Consider the following 14,630-nt stretch of genomic DNA (forward strand, 5'->3'; position numbering starts at 1 on the left):
TCAAAACTCTAAAAAGTGGGGGGGAGTTGGGGGGGTTAGTTGGGCAAAGTTTTCCAAATTTTTTTCTTAGCGATTTTACGTTTATATATCAATATCCTTCCATGTGCTAACGTAAACAGCCAAAACGGAAGAGTCATATCCAAGATTTGAAGAATTTGAGCGACCATGTACACACTGTAGACCCCCAATTTTTTTAACCAATGCCCGTCGTCTACCAACGGCCGAAGATAAGCGGGGGGCACCAGCCCCCACTGGCTACGCCACTGATTTCAACTGGAATAGCCCATTATTTGGTCAGTTTTAGGTTTCATGTTATGCCAGAATTCCAATCAGAGTTATGATCCCGATTTCCTATCATGTTTCAATTACAAATTGGTACGACTTTTATAAAAAAAAAAAAACCTCATTCTACGGGAAGATGAACTTGCCAAGTAGGGTCGAGAATTTTATTTCAAAAAAATTTAACAATCTGTTATGAAAAATTTGAAAAAAAAAAATCAGAAATGTTTTTGCAAACATATTTTGTAAATTTCAAAAAATTTCTGTTAAATTAATTCACTTCAGTCAAAAAAATTTTAAATTTTATACAGCTAAAAAAAATCTGGGTCAGTCAGGCCAGCAGAACAGGGTTTTTTTGTCGCCTATTATCCAATTTTATTTTCATAACATAGAGCCCTCTTTTTACAATTATTTTTCGTAACTGCCTGGAGCACCAATTAGGTCAAACACAATATCACGATGCATGTCCAACAGCTTTGTAACAGCCATTTTCATTACAATATAGTGACAGATTCAACACAATGATGTGCCCTCTGATCGTAGCAACTTGGCCGCAAGGCAGAACAGCGAGCCCATCACAACAATAGTGACAAGATAATATTACGTACTTCTTTTTTGTCACTTTATTACAGGGAAGTAACAAAATTGCACTGTCAAATCTGACCTTTCTTTAAAAGAAAAAATCTTTGTTAAACTCTATCCAACCTTATACCACAATCACAAAGCATTAGAAAGGGGCAATTTGTGATCCATAGCCTCATCCCCACTTTTCTCAAAACTTACCTATTTTTCTAACCCGTGTCAAATCACTATTAGTTTGTTCAGGGCCAGTCAATTTTCCCTGTTAAAATACTGATTTGCCCTTTTTTTTTTATCATTGGAAGTTGATTCCCATGAATAAAAACCAAATTTCTGGAACTGTTTCACAAACAGTTATTTTATTTTATGGCATATTTTGTGATTTCCCCCCAATGAGTGTAATGGTAAGCATCCCCTTAATGTCAGAGGATATGAAATGGATCAGACAAAAACAACCACTGCAATTAAGGGATCTATAATCATGGAAAAAAAATAGTTGGCACACTTGTACTAATTGAAATGTGTGCCCTTTCAAAATTGGAGAGGCGAGTGATAAATGTATGATGCATGCCATATATGTGAAGCACAAACTCCCACCTGTATCTCACCCTTCCCCACTCCCCATCTTTCTATGTTGGAGGAAGAAGACTCACATACCTGTTGACAGCATTGAATTAGGGAGCAGGGGCATAGATATATTAACCCTAATACGCCCGAGTACTACAAAATACTACTTGATATATGCGGTGTTTGTGCGTGCATCCCACATGGTGTGATGATGCAATCGCCCAAAGTGATATATAGGCATGATTTTGCTGGCTAGCGAAGCCCAAGACCCGTGGCAAAGTGTCGCAGAGCCAGTGCTTGGCATGCGAGGGGTCTCGGGTCGGGTTTGAATCCCACCCAGTGCAAACAACTTCTTTCTTTCTTTTCTCTCTTTAATCCTTCCTTACTCCCCTTCCCGTTGCCAAAAAGCCCCTGGCGGGTTAGGGTTAAGACAGGCAAAGTGTGCCCACATTTTTTCCATGTTGTAGAACAAGAGACATCATACCGACTGAGAGAATTCAGGTCATGGGAATCTTACCAAAATTATAAAAAAAGCCATTAGAATTAATATTTATTAATATACATCAAAATGCGACAGACCGAATGGTAACAGAGATCTATGGCTTGTTTGTGAAATTCCATATCACAGAACCTTACAAATGATAATCATTTTACAGTTAATGTAATGAAAACATGTAATATGATGCAGTAAATGAGGTACTACTGGATCAAATCTAATTGTAGGATGGTCAAAAAGTTTCCAATTTCTAGAGTATTCTATTGATTTCTGAAGCGTGTAAATAATCGTGTCTCAGAAACAGTAATTCCAATTTATCTGGAATTTGAAAATGTCAAAGCACTCATATTCATTGTGTTATATATAACGTGACACGATCAAACGAGATGAGTCTAATGTCTAATATTGAATTTGAGTTATTGATAAAAACAGGTGGTTCATTCTTATGTTTCACTTTATTTTTTAAGTTAGAGATATTCCTTGTAACTTAGTACCAGAAGTCCAATTTTAATGGGTTTGGACCATACTTTAGCAATTTTGAAGTGCAACTGAATAATCAATAAAAATCAAATTGAAAATAACATATCAGACTCGTGATCGTGTTACATCTTAGAAATTTCTGCTGGACACACTATGGACCACAATGGCCTCATCCCAATGACATAGTTCAATAACCTCAATTCAACAATCATAGCACAAAATGTGACCTCAAGTTGCAGAGTATGAGGTTTTGTACCCCAATTTTCAAAGGTCATTCAATGAATGTACAAATGTATTGGGGTTAAAGGAAAAGGCGCTGTATAAATACCAACATTTATTTTATTTAAAGAACTGTGCTCTGATAGATGAACATGTTGTGGATCCTAGTGATATAGGATTTGTATGAGCAAAGAAACTAGAAGACAACAACCTGTTTGATGGGTACAATGACCTTAATCATGTTAATGGTGCATTATCGTTAAAATTTTGAGTTTTTACTGGGGGAGAACGGTTCTGACTGCCCCCCTACTATTAGTGCTTCGCTAAATCAGATTTTTGCATTTTTGTAAAGAGGATGGACGTGCTTACATATCTGTAGTATCAAAACTGAACATGCCGAAATGTAGGCACATTTTGGCTAATGTTGGAGGAATTTATCTGTATCTAAGGTTTGTAAAATGTGACACCTACATTGAGAACAGATAACAAGGGATGAATAGCAATGCTTAGAAACCTTTATTTGTTACACCATATGTATAAATGTTATTATTGTAATAATTTGTATTGTATAAATTATTGTATTAATTGTATTGTATTCTTTTCTATTCATGCAATCGCAGTCATACAATTCAAAGACCTGGCATTCATAATGAGTAGGCTTATAGGCTAATATTACTTTTTATCTTGGTCAACAACAAAAGATATCGAACAGAAATTGATAACAGCACAGAGAGCTATGGAAAGGAAAATGTTCCACCTCTAATTGCGTGATAGAGTCAGACATACAGAAATCAGAAAAGTAACCTAAGTCAAAGATATCTTGCAGAAGATTAAAGAAACAAAATGGAGATAGGCAGGTCACTTATCAAGAACTGAGGATAACAGGTGGACAAGTACAAATAAACTTACAGAATGGCTCCATAGCTTTCACACTGAGATTTGGAGACTTGCTTTTTATTATTTCCCTATTTCACGTGCTTAAAGGACATTTCTTGACAGATGAATGAGCATGAAAAGAGTCTTTCGCACAACTATGTGGTGCGGACATAATATCAGATTTGTTAAATAAAAAAATGTAATGCTGATTTGACCTTGCTCAATAATCAGTACAGCCTATTATAATAATGTGATTGGCTGGAACCAATGGCACTCCATGTTTAGAAAAAAGGCTAACATTTTCTTAACTGCTACTGTTTCAATACAAGATTTGATAGGCTAGATAGTCCTTGTCATGTGGGTCAGGATTAGATAAAGCCATACAAACCTGGGTATGAGATATTAGGAATTATTTCCTAGTCTCTTAACAACAAGGTTGGTGGGCTACAATAGCTATTTAAGACAGTGTATGTAAGGGACAAAATGTGCATAATGAGGGTTCAAGCAGGGAAATAGTTCATGCTGTGAACAAAAAAAAAAAAAAAAGCTATGGGATGGGACAATAGCAATCCAGCAATCACAGAGGGCAGTATATAGTTTTGCACACCTTGACAAAAGGCTATCCTATATGTGACCCCTCGGCACAACTGAGCCCTGAAGTCGCCAATCATCGATATTCAACCAAAATATTCTGCTTGAAAGTAGCTTTAAAATGATGTATATCATGTCTATGGTACTTGACATTTAAGTAGTGAAAAATCAATAAAACAGTCAATAAATCCTTTGTTTCCTATTGTTTATTGTTAAGTTCGATGGAGCATATCTCAATAGTGGCACTGGCGACATCCAGGCTCAGTTGTGCCGAGGGGTCACATATGACGATTACACCAGTTACTTCCATATACATATAGAAGTGTGAAGGATTGCAGCTGTTTGACCAATGGGACCAGCAAGAGAACTGTGTGTCAAACACAAATATTGGCCAACTGGGGACAAAAGACACAGTACAAGTTTTTAACCCACTTAACCAAGGACTTCTTGCCAGATTTTTTGTCAATTTACCAGGGATTTCTACCTTACCGCTTGGAATGCAGGGGAATATGTTGTGGAAGTTTAACAGCTGGGGACGACCCTGGTTGTCATGAAGTCCCTGTTTGCTATAAAACACAAAAATGTCCCCTGTAGGGATGAAAAAAGGCCCTCACACAAATAAACTACAACTATAATTTTTTGTAATTCTTAAAGCACTTATAGGACACAATTACAGTTACAGAATTGTCAAAAAGTACCGCACACAAAAGGTGCTTTATCAATCCTCTTACATGAGATACAGCTTACATGAGGTACCTACTGCCAACACATGCAATGCAGGAACAAGATGAAATACTGTGATACAGAGCAGGAATGCCTTAAACAGCTGCCTGGTATTTTGTGTTTGCAATGAGTAGGAGTGAGATGCTTTTTCGTATTCGATAGTTTCAATAGTTGAGTAGGCATGAGATATAATTTATTAAAAGGATAAGGCCTTTGTAATGCCACAGATTGTCAATTTGTTCAAATGTCATGATCTCTTTCAATCATCTATTAGATGGCTTACCAGACAATTAACGCATGTACATGGAACAACCTAACAGTGAAAAGAAACAAGCAAACAAACATACATCAACTGCAACTCAAAAGAACCAGGCACAGGCAGCAAAGCTCTGTCAGCTTGTCCAATAAATAGGAGTACCCATTGGGTGTCAAACAGGCACTTCTTTTCCAGTTAACATTGGCAATGAGAAAGTAACTAAACAAACATGATATTTGCTTCTCGTAGACCCTGTTTAAGACAACTTCAATTGCAACATCAAATTCGGATTGCGCCCAAAGATTAGCATAAATTATTACTTGCTAATGATTCAAATAACCATTATGAACTCGACTTCTAATTGGGTGTTTGTTTACATTGCAAAAGTTGAGTTTGAAGTCAAGTTTGAATTTGATAAAAGTTGCTCCAGTCATCATTTAAAGTTGACTTCTGAAGTTGAGTTCAAAACACAATGACCCTGTTTACATACAAATAGAGTTTAAATTTGACTAGAGTCAACTTCAGGCTCTGTGTAAATGGGGCCTTAGATTGGATATTCACTGCTGTAGTGCACATTAGTAACCATTGCTTACTGGTTTAAGCCAGTAGCCTGGGGTCATACTTTTGATATGCCATAGGCTTTGTGTTGTGATCATTTCGATCAGTAGTTCATAACAAAGAAACCATATTCTAACATGTACTACGCCCGCGAATAATGGGTGTCATTGTCTGATAAAAGTATGAGCAAACATCTACACAAAAAATCTGAATTGTACACAATGAAAAAAAGATGTATACGTAAACAATAAAGACTCGGTAATTATGCTATTTATTTTCCAAATCTAGAAAGCCAAAATGCAAGATAGCTTAGAACCATCCCACCACATGTTAGCTTTAGTCTAATGACTTTTTTTATAAACACAATTCAAGACACTTACCCAAACGTCAGTCAGGTCTTTCTGTGTCCACTGCTTCTTCAGCTGGCTATACTTGCTAGTAATCCATTTCTGATCAGTCTGACAATTAAGAGAATATCATTATTTTCAGTAGAACATTGAGGCAAAACAGAGTTGTTTTACGTCAAAAATCCCGCATTATACGAGACAATAGATGTATGACAGCGGCTAAAACAATACCTTTATTCTCTTTCTTAAACACAAAAATATTAGTCTTAAGTATACCAAATATTAATCAAATTAAATCCTACATTTACCTAGGGCTAAAGTGTTTAAGAATAACAATACATTTAGTGATTTCAAAATTTTGCATCTTCTGGTCCCCCCAGGGTTTTGTTTGGGTATCCTAAAAACTTTCTGATTCTGTATGATTCACTTTCAGATTTTGTGTCTCTGGTCTTTTGTTGACCTTCAAACCAAAAATGCAATGAAACACAGCAATCATTCAACTACTTGACATTGATTAAAATACTGCAAATTAAGTCACAATAAAGAATAAGAAATGGCATTTGCTGGACATCTTGCAAAACAAATAGATGGACATAGAATGTCACAGAATGGAATCCTTGGCGAGGCTTAAGACACCAAGGCAGACAAATGAATTATCAAGTTTCATAGGGCTCAAGTGGATGGCAAAAACAAATGACCGGAATCTTTGGGGTGAACTTGGGGATGCTTTCACCCTGTAGTGGGCCGAATATGGCTGATAATGATGATGATGAAGTCACTTACCTATACCTCTAAGTCAGTTGCAATATTCACCTTGAGCCAGGATTCACTGCGGTGTGTAGTGGCTAGTGGGATTAATCTGATCAAAGACTCTACTCTACTTAAAGTCTGATGATATCAAACATTGGTTACTTCCAAAGTTTTGTATCTTCACTGCAGATCTGAAGCCACTGGTCTTGTTTAGATGATCTTTGAACTTCAGGTTCTTGATCTAGTTTTGTTATCTCTCAGCATTTTATCAGATCTTGTTTCATTAACTTATTTTCTTGGGTCTTAGATCTTGTTATTGCTGGTCTTCAGTCTGTATCCCTGATCTTGATATTGTTGAAGATCAGTCTTGATCTGATTAAAAGTCCAATCCCTTGTCCACTTCAATTTGATTCTTTCTTTCTTGAACTTTCCATCTCAACAGTAACCTTTCAACTTTAAACAGTACAAAACAGAAATAATTTTAATCACAAAAGACAAATTATTATACAAATCAAAGAATAAGAATTCTTTTTCATCTTATCATTGCTTGAATTTATTTCATTCTTTTCCCATGTACAATTCCAATAAACTCATAGTACCTGCCAACATATATCAATTATATTTGAAATTGCTCTCAAAATTTGATCAAATTACAATGCATCATATTTAATATACTATTTATTTTAATGTACATGAGCTGTGACAGCAACAGAAATAAATTTATACATGGTGAAATCATAGATTAAAAACATACAGATAGTGCTCCAACAGAAAAAGTCCAGCATCATCCATTGAGTGCCGATCATTACAAATATAAGAGACGAAAGTGCTATGCCCACTCTACACCCATTACCATGTATTTTTCAAAATGCAACATAGGGACACAGCACCATATGTGATTTGTTATACATAGGCGATAAAAGGATCGACCCTCATGATTATGTGAGAATTCTCATTGCATACTACACATTGGACTTTGTCTATTGGTGTGCTATCCGTTTCTATTATTAATCTATGAGTGAAATATGTGTAGGTGAACAATGTATCTCATTTAATACAGAGAGGTGAATATCATACTTGCCTTAAATTACAACATTCTCACAAAACATGTCACACAATCAAATGTTACCGAAGTTGAAACAAATATAATTTCATTAGTAGAAACTTAATTTGTTTACTTCATTTTGAGTGTTCTTTATTCCATCATTTTACTATTCTTTGTTCTGATATCATCAATTTTGTTTCCAATATCTTTTGTTGGCCAGCATATTAGTTTAAGCAATGATTCTGTACACATTTGCATCAGCATGGTCCTACAAAATGATACACGATCATGCTATATATGCCAATCCTGAAATACTTTTTACAACCAAAGAAAGTTCTAAAACAAAATGTGAATCTACACATTGCATTGCAGCACAGCTTGAGCATTACTAAAATGCAAAACCTATTTTTTAGGGCTCAACCGATATGGCATTTGTCTACCGATCCGATATCCGATACCTATTTTATAATATCGGCCGATATCCAATCCAATCCGATATTTGAAAAAAAAATTATAGTTTCTTATCCTCAATATGCAAACCATTACCTAATATTTACCTCTTTATCTATCACATTTTATAAATGCATGAAAAACCAATGCATCTACGTATAATATGTGATAGATGAAGAGGTAAACACAAGTTAATGGTTTGCATATTAAGGATAACAAACTGTAAATTTTTCGTAACTTTTTTCCAAATTTATTTCTAATAAACTGTTAACGATTCGATAACTGATCTGATAATCGGTTGAGCCCTACTATTTTTAACATTAACATTCAGATGGAATTTAACTTCCCTCATACAAAACAAACTTGCATTAGCTCATGACAAAGTTTTAAACAAAGTCAGTACTGTATTTAACGTAATTAGTGCCCTCTCCTAATTAGATTTCTGATTTTTCAAGTTTTCATCGCCCCTTTTCAATCCACCTGTAAACTAAATTCTGTCAAATGTTGAAATAAAATTACTATCTAAACCTCACAGTTTAGGATTATGATAAATTTGACTTCAGATATTCTGTACTTTAAATTCCCAATTTTGACTTTTGTTTCATTGTTTTAATAAGATACCCTACCCCCCCTCCAGAAAGTGACTGCCTTAAGCACCCGGGTGCTAATTACGTTGAATAATGCCCATAATTAATTTTAACATAAAAATAAAAATGGTTTAAATTTCAACCATTATTCTATTTATCAACAGATGACCTCTACATGCACTAAAAAACATTTGCCATATGTTAATAATGGCCTACATTCACATTGTCACAGTAAATGTGCAGAAATTGCTTTATGATTATTTAGATTAATAACACATCGTATATCCATGTGAAAACAAAGAGACCACCTGATACATTTTGGTGTTCAGGCAACAGATTACTGGAATTGTGCAATTTTTATAATATTCCCTTGGGTATGTACTTGGTATAGGGTTCTTCACTGAGACATTGTAACCATCCTTCCTAGAGGCCCAACCGGGCCAGATTTTCTTATATATGCATGTAAAATCAGTCACTTTTTGGCATTATTATGTTTTCAGAATCTTGGTTCCTATACCTCTCCACACAGTTTAAAACATCAAAAAATAGCATATTGGATGCATTTGAATCCAATTTTAGCGCCACCTGGATCCCAATCCCCGTGATTTTTAAAATCGCTGATTTTGCCGCCAATTTTAACGTATTGTAAATCGACCGATCGTATGTGTCAAGAGAGAACACAAATGCACTGTATGAGACTATTCATTCATGAACTCGATTTTGTTTATTTTGCTGTCAAACCGGGAGAATTTGATTTTCTACGGACGCGGAAAGAGATGTTTAATTTCATGATTCTAGGCTTGAAAATCAACGTTGTGGTGTACTAAATGCATGTTTCAGCTAAGAAATGAAGAAATTAATGTGGTTTATTGAAATATCCTTGGAAAGTACAAAAAACTAGTAAAAACCGATGCTAAACCACTACGTAAAAGCTGCAGAATTCGGCAATCTCACACAATCGGACATCAAAAATTATCAAATCTTCTGACCAAACCAGAGGATTTATACCTGCCAAGTGCCAAATATCACTTTTTGAACTAATTTGAGACTCTGCAAGGTGTGAATGATGTTAGCACAGACAAGGTAGGGTTTTAGATAAGCTGATGAAATCGGCAAATATAGTCCACCCAACTGCATAGCTGCACTGTTGCCTTGGCTCTTGCACTGGCTGCAGGCTTGCACTCTGTTTTTGCAGCTTAAGTTACGCTTACTTTATCAGTTTATTGCCTATCAAATATCATTATAAACACTTTATTACTTCATATTTTTAACCCTCATAATTCAATTATATCATTTCGCAACTTACGAAAGACTCGGAACGAGTACGTAACTTCATGAGACACAGGGTATTTTTCCCAATTTTTTTCCTCTAGTGTTGGTACTGCGACTACTGGTCTCTGGGAAGTGCAGATTTGTAAATTATTTTAGTGAAATGTATTTTATAATGCGTTCTAAAGCTACGATGGATTTTGAGACTTACGAATCGCTACGAATCGTCATAAATTTTGGTGAAATGGATCCCCATTGACGGAAATGTTACGGAAACTTATGGAATTCCGGAAGTAGGGCCAAAAAAGTCCGGAAACAGGCCGGAAAATTTTTTTTTGCTCTAGGCATGTAAGATCAGTCGATATTGACCCCCCCAAAAAAAATCACGAAAAAAAAAGAAATTGAAAAAAATTTGAATTTTGTCTTTTGAAAAAGATTCTGAAAACATAATAATGATAAAATTGGATGGTTTTTTCACCCAATGCAAAATTTATTGGTCTCGCTATGAGTTTTAAAATATTGGACTCGACTACGTCTCGTCCAATATTTTAAAACTCATAGCTCTCGACTCAATAAATTTGTGCATGAGTTCAAACCATCAATTTTATATCAAAATTGGATTGATTTTTGACTAAAAAATGCAAACAAAGTGAGTGAAAACAAATTTTCAAATTTTTAAGTGATTTTGGTGATTTTTCAAAGGATGATTTGTACAAAAAATAAACGGCGATCAGCCGAGTCTACTTGACAGGTCCAAATTTCGCTCATAATAGGGTTTGGCTGCTTTTTTGTTACCTAATGTAATCAGTGTCATTTTACTTGTGGATCAGCCTGCTTGATTGTTGTATGTTATGGAAAGTATAAGAGACATATTTATGTAAATTACATAAGCGAGCCATTTATTCTAGCAACAAGCTTACCATTTCATGCATATATACATATGAAAAAGTATACCTAGCAATATCTTTATTAATTTTGGCAAAATGTTTTAGGTTCAATTACACTAATAAATGTAGTACTGTAGAAGTGGTCATTTTTTGTGTGTAATTTTTAATGCTCTGACAATTTTGAGCAACTTGTTTGTAAATTCATGATTTTATGGTTTTCTTACATAAAAGAGCACATTGGCTTGTTTTTATTTTTGCTGTAGATGTGTGTTCAGTGCACACAAATATAAAAATTAAAGTACCTTGTAAATGTCCGCCATGAAATAAAATGAGTTATAAATGTTTTTAGGATACAGGCAAAACAAGCTTGCAGTTTTTATTTTTTCCCTCTTGTTAGGGTTACTCCATAAAAGCTCACATCTTTGAAATGATCCCATTTTGATAGCACTTTCAGTAAAATAAACCATTTATAACACAGACTTTCAACAATATAGAAAAGTCAACATTGATTTCGGGCAACATCCGACTTGATTTGCTTGGACCCATCAGAAAGGACTTATCTCTATTTGCTTACGACATAAACATTATTGTGCTATTCCAGTTGAAAGACATACACCCCCTAAGGAAGACATGACCTTAATCTCCCACACAGGTGTAGATTTAAATGAAGTCCATCAGGTAAACCCATTTGAAATTCACACTCCCTGTGTGGAAGATTAAGGTTGTGCCTTCCATAGGGAGTGTATGATTTTCAACTGATTTTCATATGATACCAATTTATATAAGGATCACTGTCAAGTCCTGCAGCTGATGCAATGCATTTATTATTTCTCATAACAATACTTTGTGTCTCTTGTTTATCTTGATTTTGATAGTTTGTTTTAACATTTTCTAAATCTAGGATTTATATAAAACCAACTATGAACATTCATAAGGATTTTATTCAAGGACTTCAGTATCATTTTCACATCTTAATACTAATTATGGCGTGTCCGTCCGTCCGTGCGCTATCGCGTTCGCGTGGTTCCCGTTCGCGCTGTGCACTATCGCGTGCTCGCGGTGTGCTATCGCGGAGTATCAATGGGCGCGGAGTACAGTGCGCGCATTACAGTGTGATTAACACTAACAGGTATGGGCGCGGAATACAGTGCGCGCATTACAGTGTGATTAACACTAACAGGTGCATCTCATCGGATCAATAGGCCTATTTCTCCCGATTGATTTCATCACTTTAGTAACGGCCTATATCCACGTCCAGATACTAATTTCGGGTCCTCCAATGTGGTGACAGGGCTTGGAAGAAGGGAATGATGGGTTTCCAGATTATGGGTAGGCCTACCTAACTACCTAAGTAGGCATAAGCATTACAGCTACAAGACAAAGAGAGTTGTTCATAGTAGTTTAAAAGGTCAGGGCAGGTATATGGGTAACGGGTGTTGGGTCATTAGAAATAGGCCTATCACGAGAACCGCCCCACCCCGAGAACCGCGAAATCTAGTTTTAGTATAATCTGATGTTTTTGAGCCAAGGTAAAAAGTTTCAAAATACTTGATTATAGGTAATTTGATCCAAAAAAAATGAGTTACTTATCTTTTATTCTATGTTTTATTCTGAGACTTACGATTCTCTGAATATAAATATTGTACATGTACTTTAATATTTTGCAGTCAACCTTTGAAAAGCGCATACTACCATGATGTTGCATGTCATAAATTTCCACTCAGCAACAGCAGATTGCCTCAGCAGTCATCAGCTACAAGTGCATTTCAACGCAGTAAATATGTGATGTACGCTTAAAATACGCTCTCGTCAAAGGATTACTGCAAAATATTACAGAAAACCATTAATGCAAAAAGAATTGAGCATTCTTTTCAGACACATTTGTTTAATTCTGTCACATACATACATAAGAACTTTTAATCACATGAAAAGTTCCACTTTAAAGCCATAATGTACAATTATTTTGCAATTAATTTTTCCAAGCCTGATTTTTTTGCATATCTGTAATGTTTACACCTGTTCCAAATTACCACAGAATTAGAGAAGTGGAACCTGGACTCCCTATATAGTACAATAGCGCTGTCAGCTATAGGGAGAAAACCATTGGGGGTATGCGTCTCTCAAATGCGCCTATCATCCATGTCGCGCTTGCATAACAACAATTGCCTCTAGCGCATTCCGAGGGAAACCAAATACCCCCAGTTTTTTGCTCCATATGCCTGTATATGAAGATGGCGTTTGTGTCCTGGTTGTCCTTCTCTAATTCTGTGCAACTTACACTTACGGTAATTGGAATCAGCCAAATGTGTTGTGTTTGTATTAACATTAGTTTTGAATTACCACTCTCCCCATGTAATTCAATAAAGCATAAGCAACCAAGATAGGAAGTAGGGTTTCTTTCATTTAACATCATTTCTGCTTAAAATGAGTGGAAAATCTTACTTCGCAACAGTTGTTGCTAATATTATTTTCATAATTTTTGGCAAATAATAACAAAATTTGACCACAATCGTATATTATGGCTTTTTAAAGGTAATAGTAATTGTGTGTTTTGAAAGATAAAAGGTGTATAGTTGTTATTATTGTAGAAATAAAAGTTACTTGAGTACCCCCTGAATGGAGATACACAATGGTTGCAGGAACTTATTGGACACCCCTCGTGTCTTATGAAAAACATTGCAAATTATATAAAAATCCACTTCAAAGTAGATGAACAACAAATCAACCTTAATAATTACTTTACCAGCACACATAAGTAAGGAAGGCAATATAAACAAAACACTTATTTTAATACAACACAGATGATATACATAATGTGATTCACTTCACGGACACATTTAATGTGAGGCAAAACTATAATTATAGAGGGCTCCCCAAACTGCATTTCAACATGCCAGGTGGTGCTGGTGATACCTAAGATTAAAGCTGAATTTCACACTTGATTGATTTTGAATAAATGAAAGTTGGAAAATGCCTTTCTCAAGTCTCTCATTGAACATGAAGGACTTGCCACTTTTTAATTTACACAACCTGTCTTCAAGACAGTGGCGGCACCAGAAATTTTTTTTTTTTGGGGGGAGGGCATTGTGAATTACAGGGGGCCAAATCAACCAATTTTGGGCAAAATAGCCGCAAAAAGTGTAAATTTTCGTATTTTTGAGTTCCTGCTGGGGGGAAACAGGGGAAAGAGTTCTGACTGGGGGGAGCATTAGCACCCCCATGCCCCCGTGGTGCCAGCACTGCTTCAAGAGCAATCACACTTGCAGGTCATGTGACAAAATGTATTGCTTTCAAGTCTCAACAGTGATGTCACTTTATCAAAAGGAGTAAGCTATTGATCTATCAGCTCATCGTTCAAAGAAGCTAAATGCAAAAATCTTTTGTGCAATTTAAGCAAATAAAATTCAGTAGTACGGTAATAAATTTGTAATCAATTTCAGCTTCAAATGTTAACCTTACTCCTGATCTTCTCATAACCAGTGTGAAATAAAGACCACTCATAGTAAGCTTTTGTATCACTTAAACTGTATTACTTATTATTATATAATATGAAGCTTTTAGCTATACCACAAATTTTCAATACTGCACAGTAATACCATGCGAGATATTCTGGTACTGAACGGGTGCGCACATTTGAATTGGGGCACAAAACTCGTAGCGTGTTACGCTGT

The sequence above is a fragment of the Amphiura filiformis genome, chromosome 7, assembly GCF_039555335.1.
Source record: "Amphiura filiformis chromosome 7, Afil_fr2py, whole genome shotgun sequence".
Taxonomy (NCBI): Eukaryota; Metazoa; Echinodermata; class Ophiuroidea; order Amphilepidida; family Amphiuridae; genus Amphiura; species Amphiura filiformis.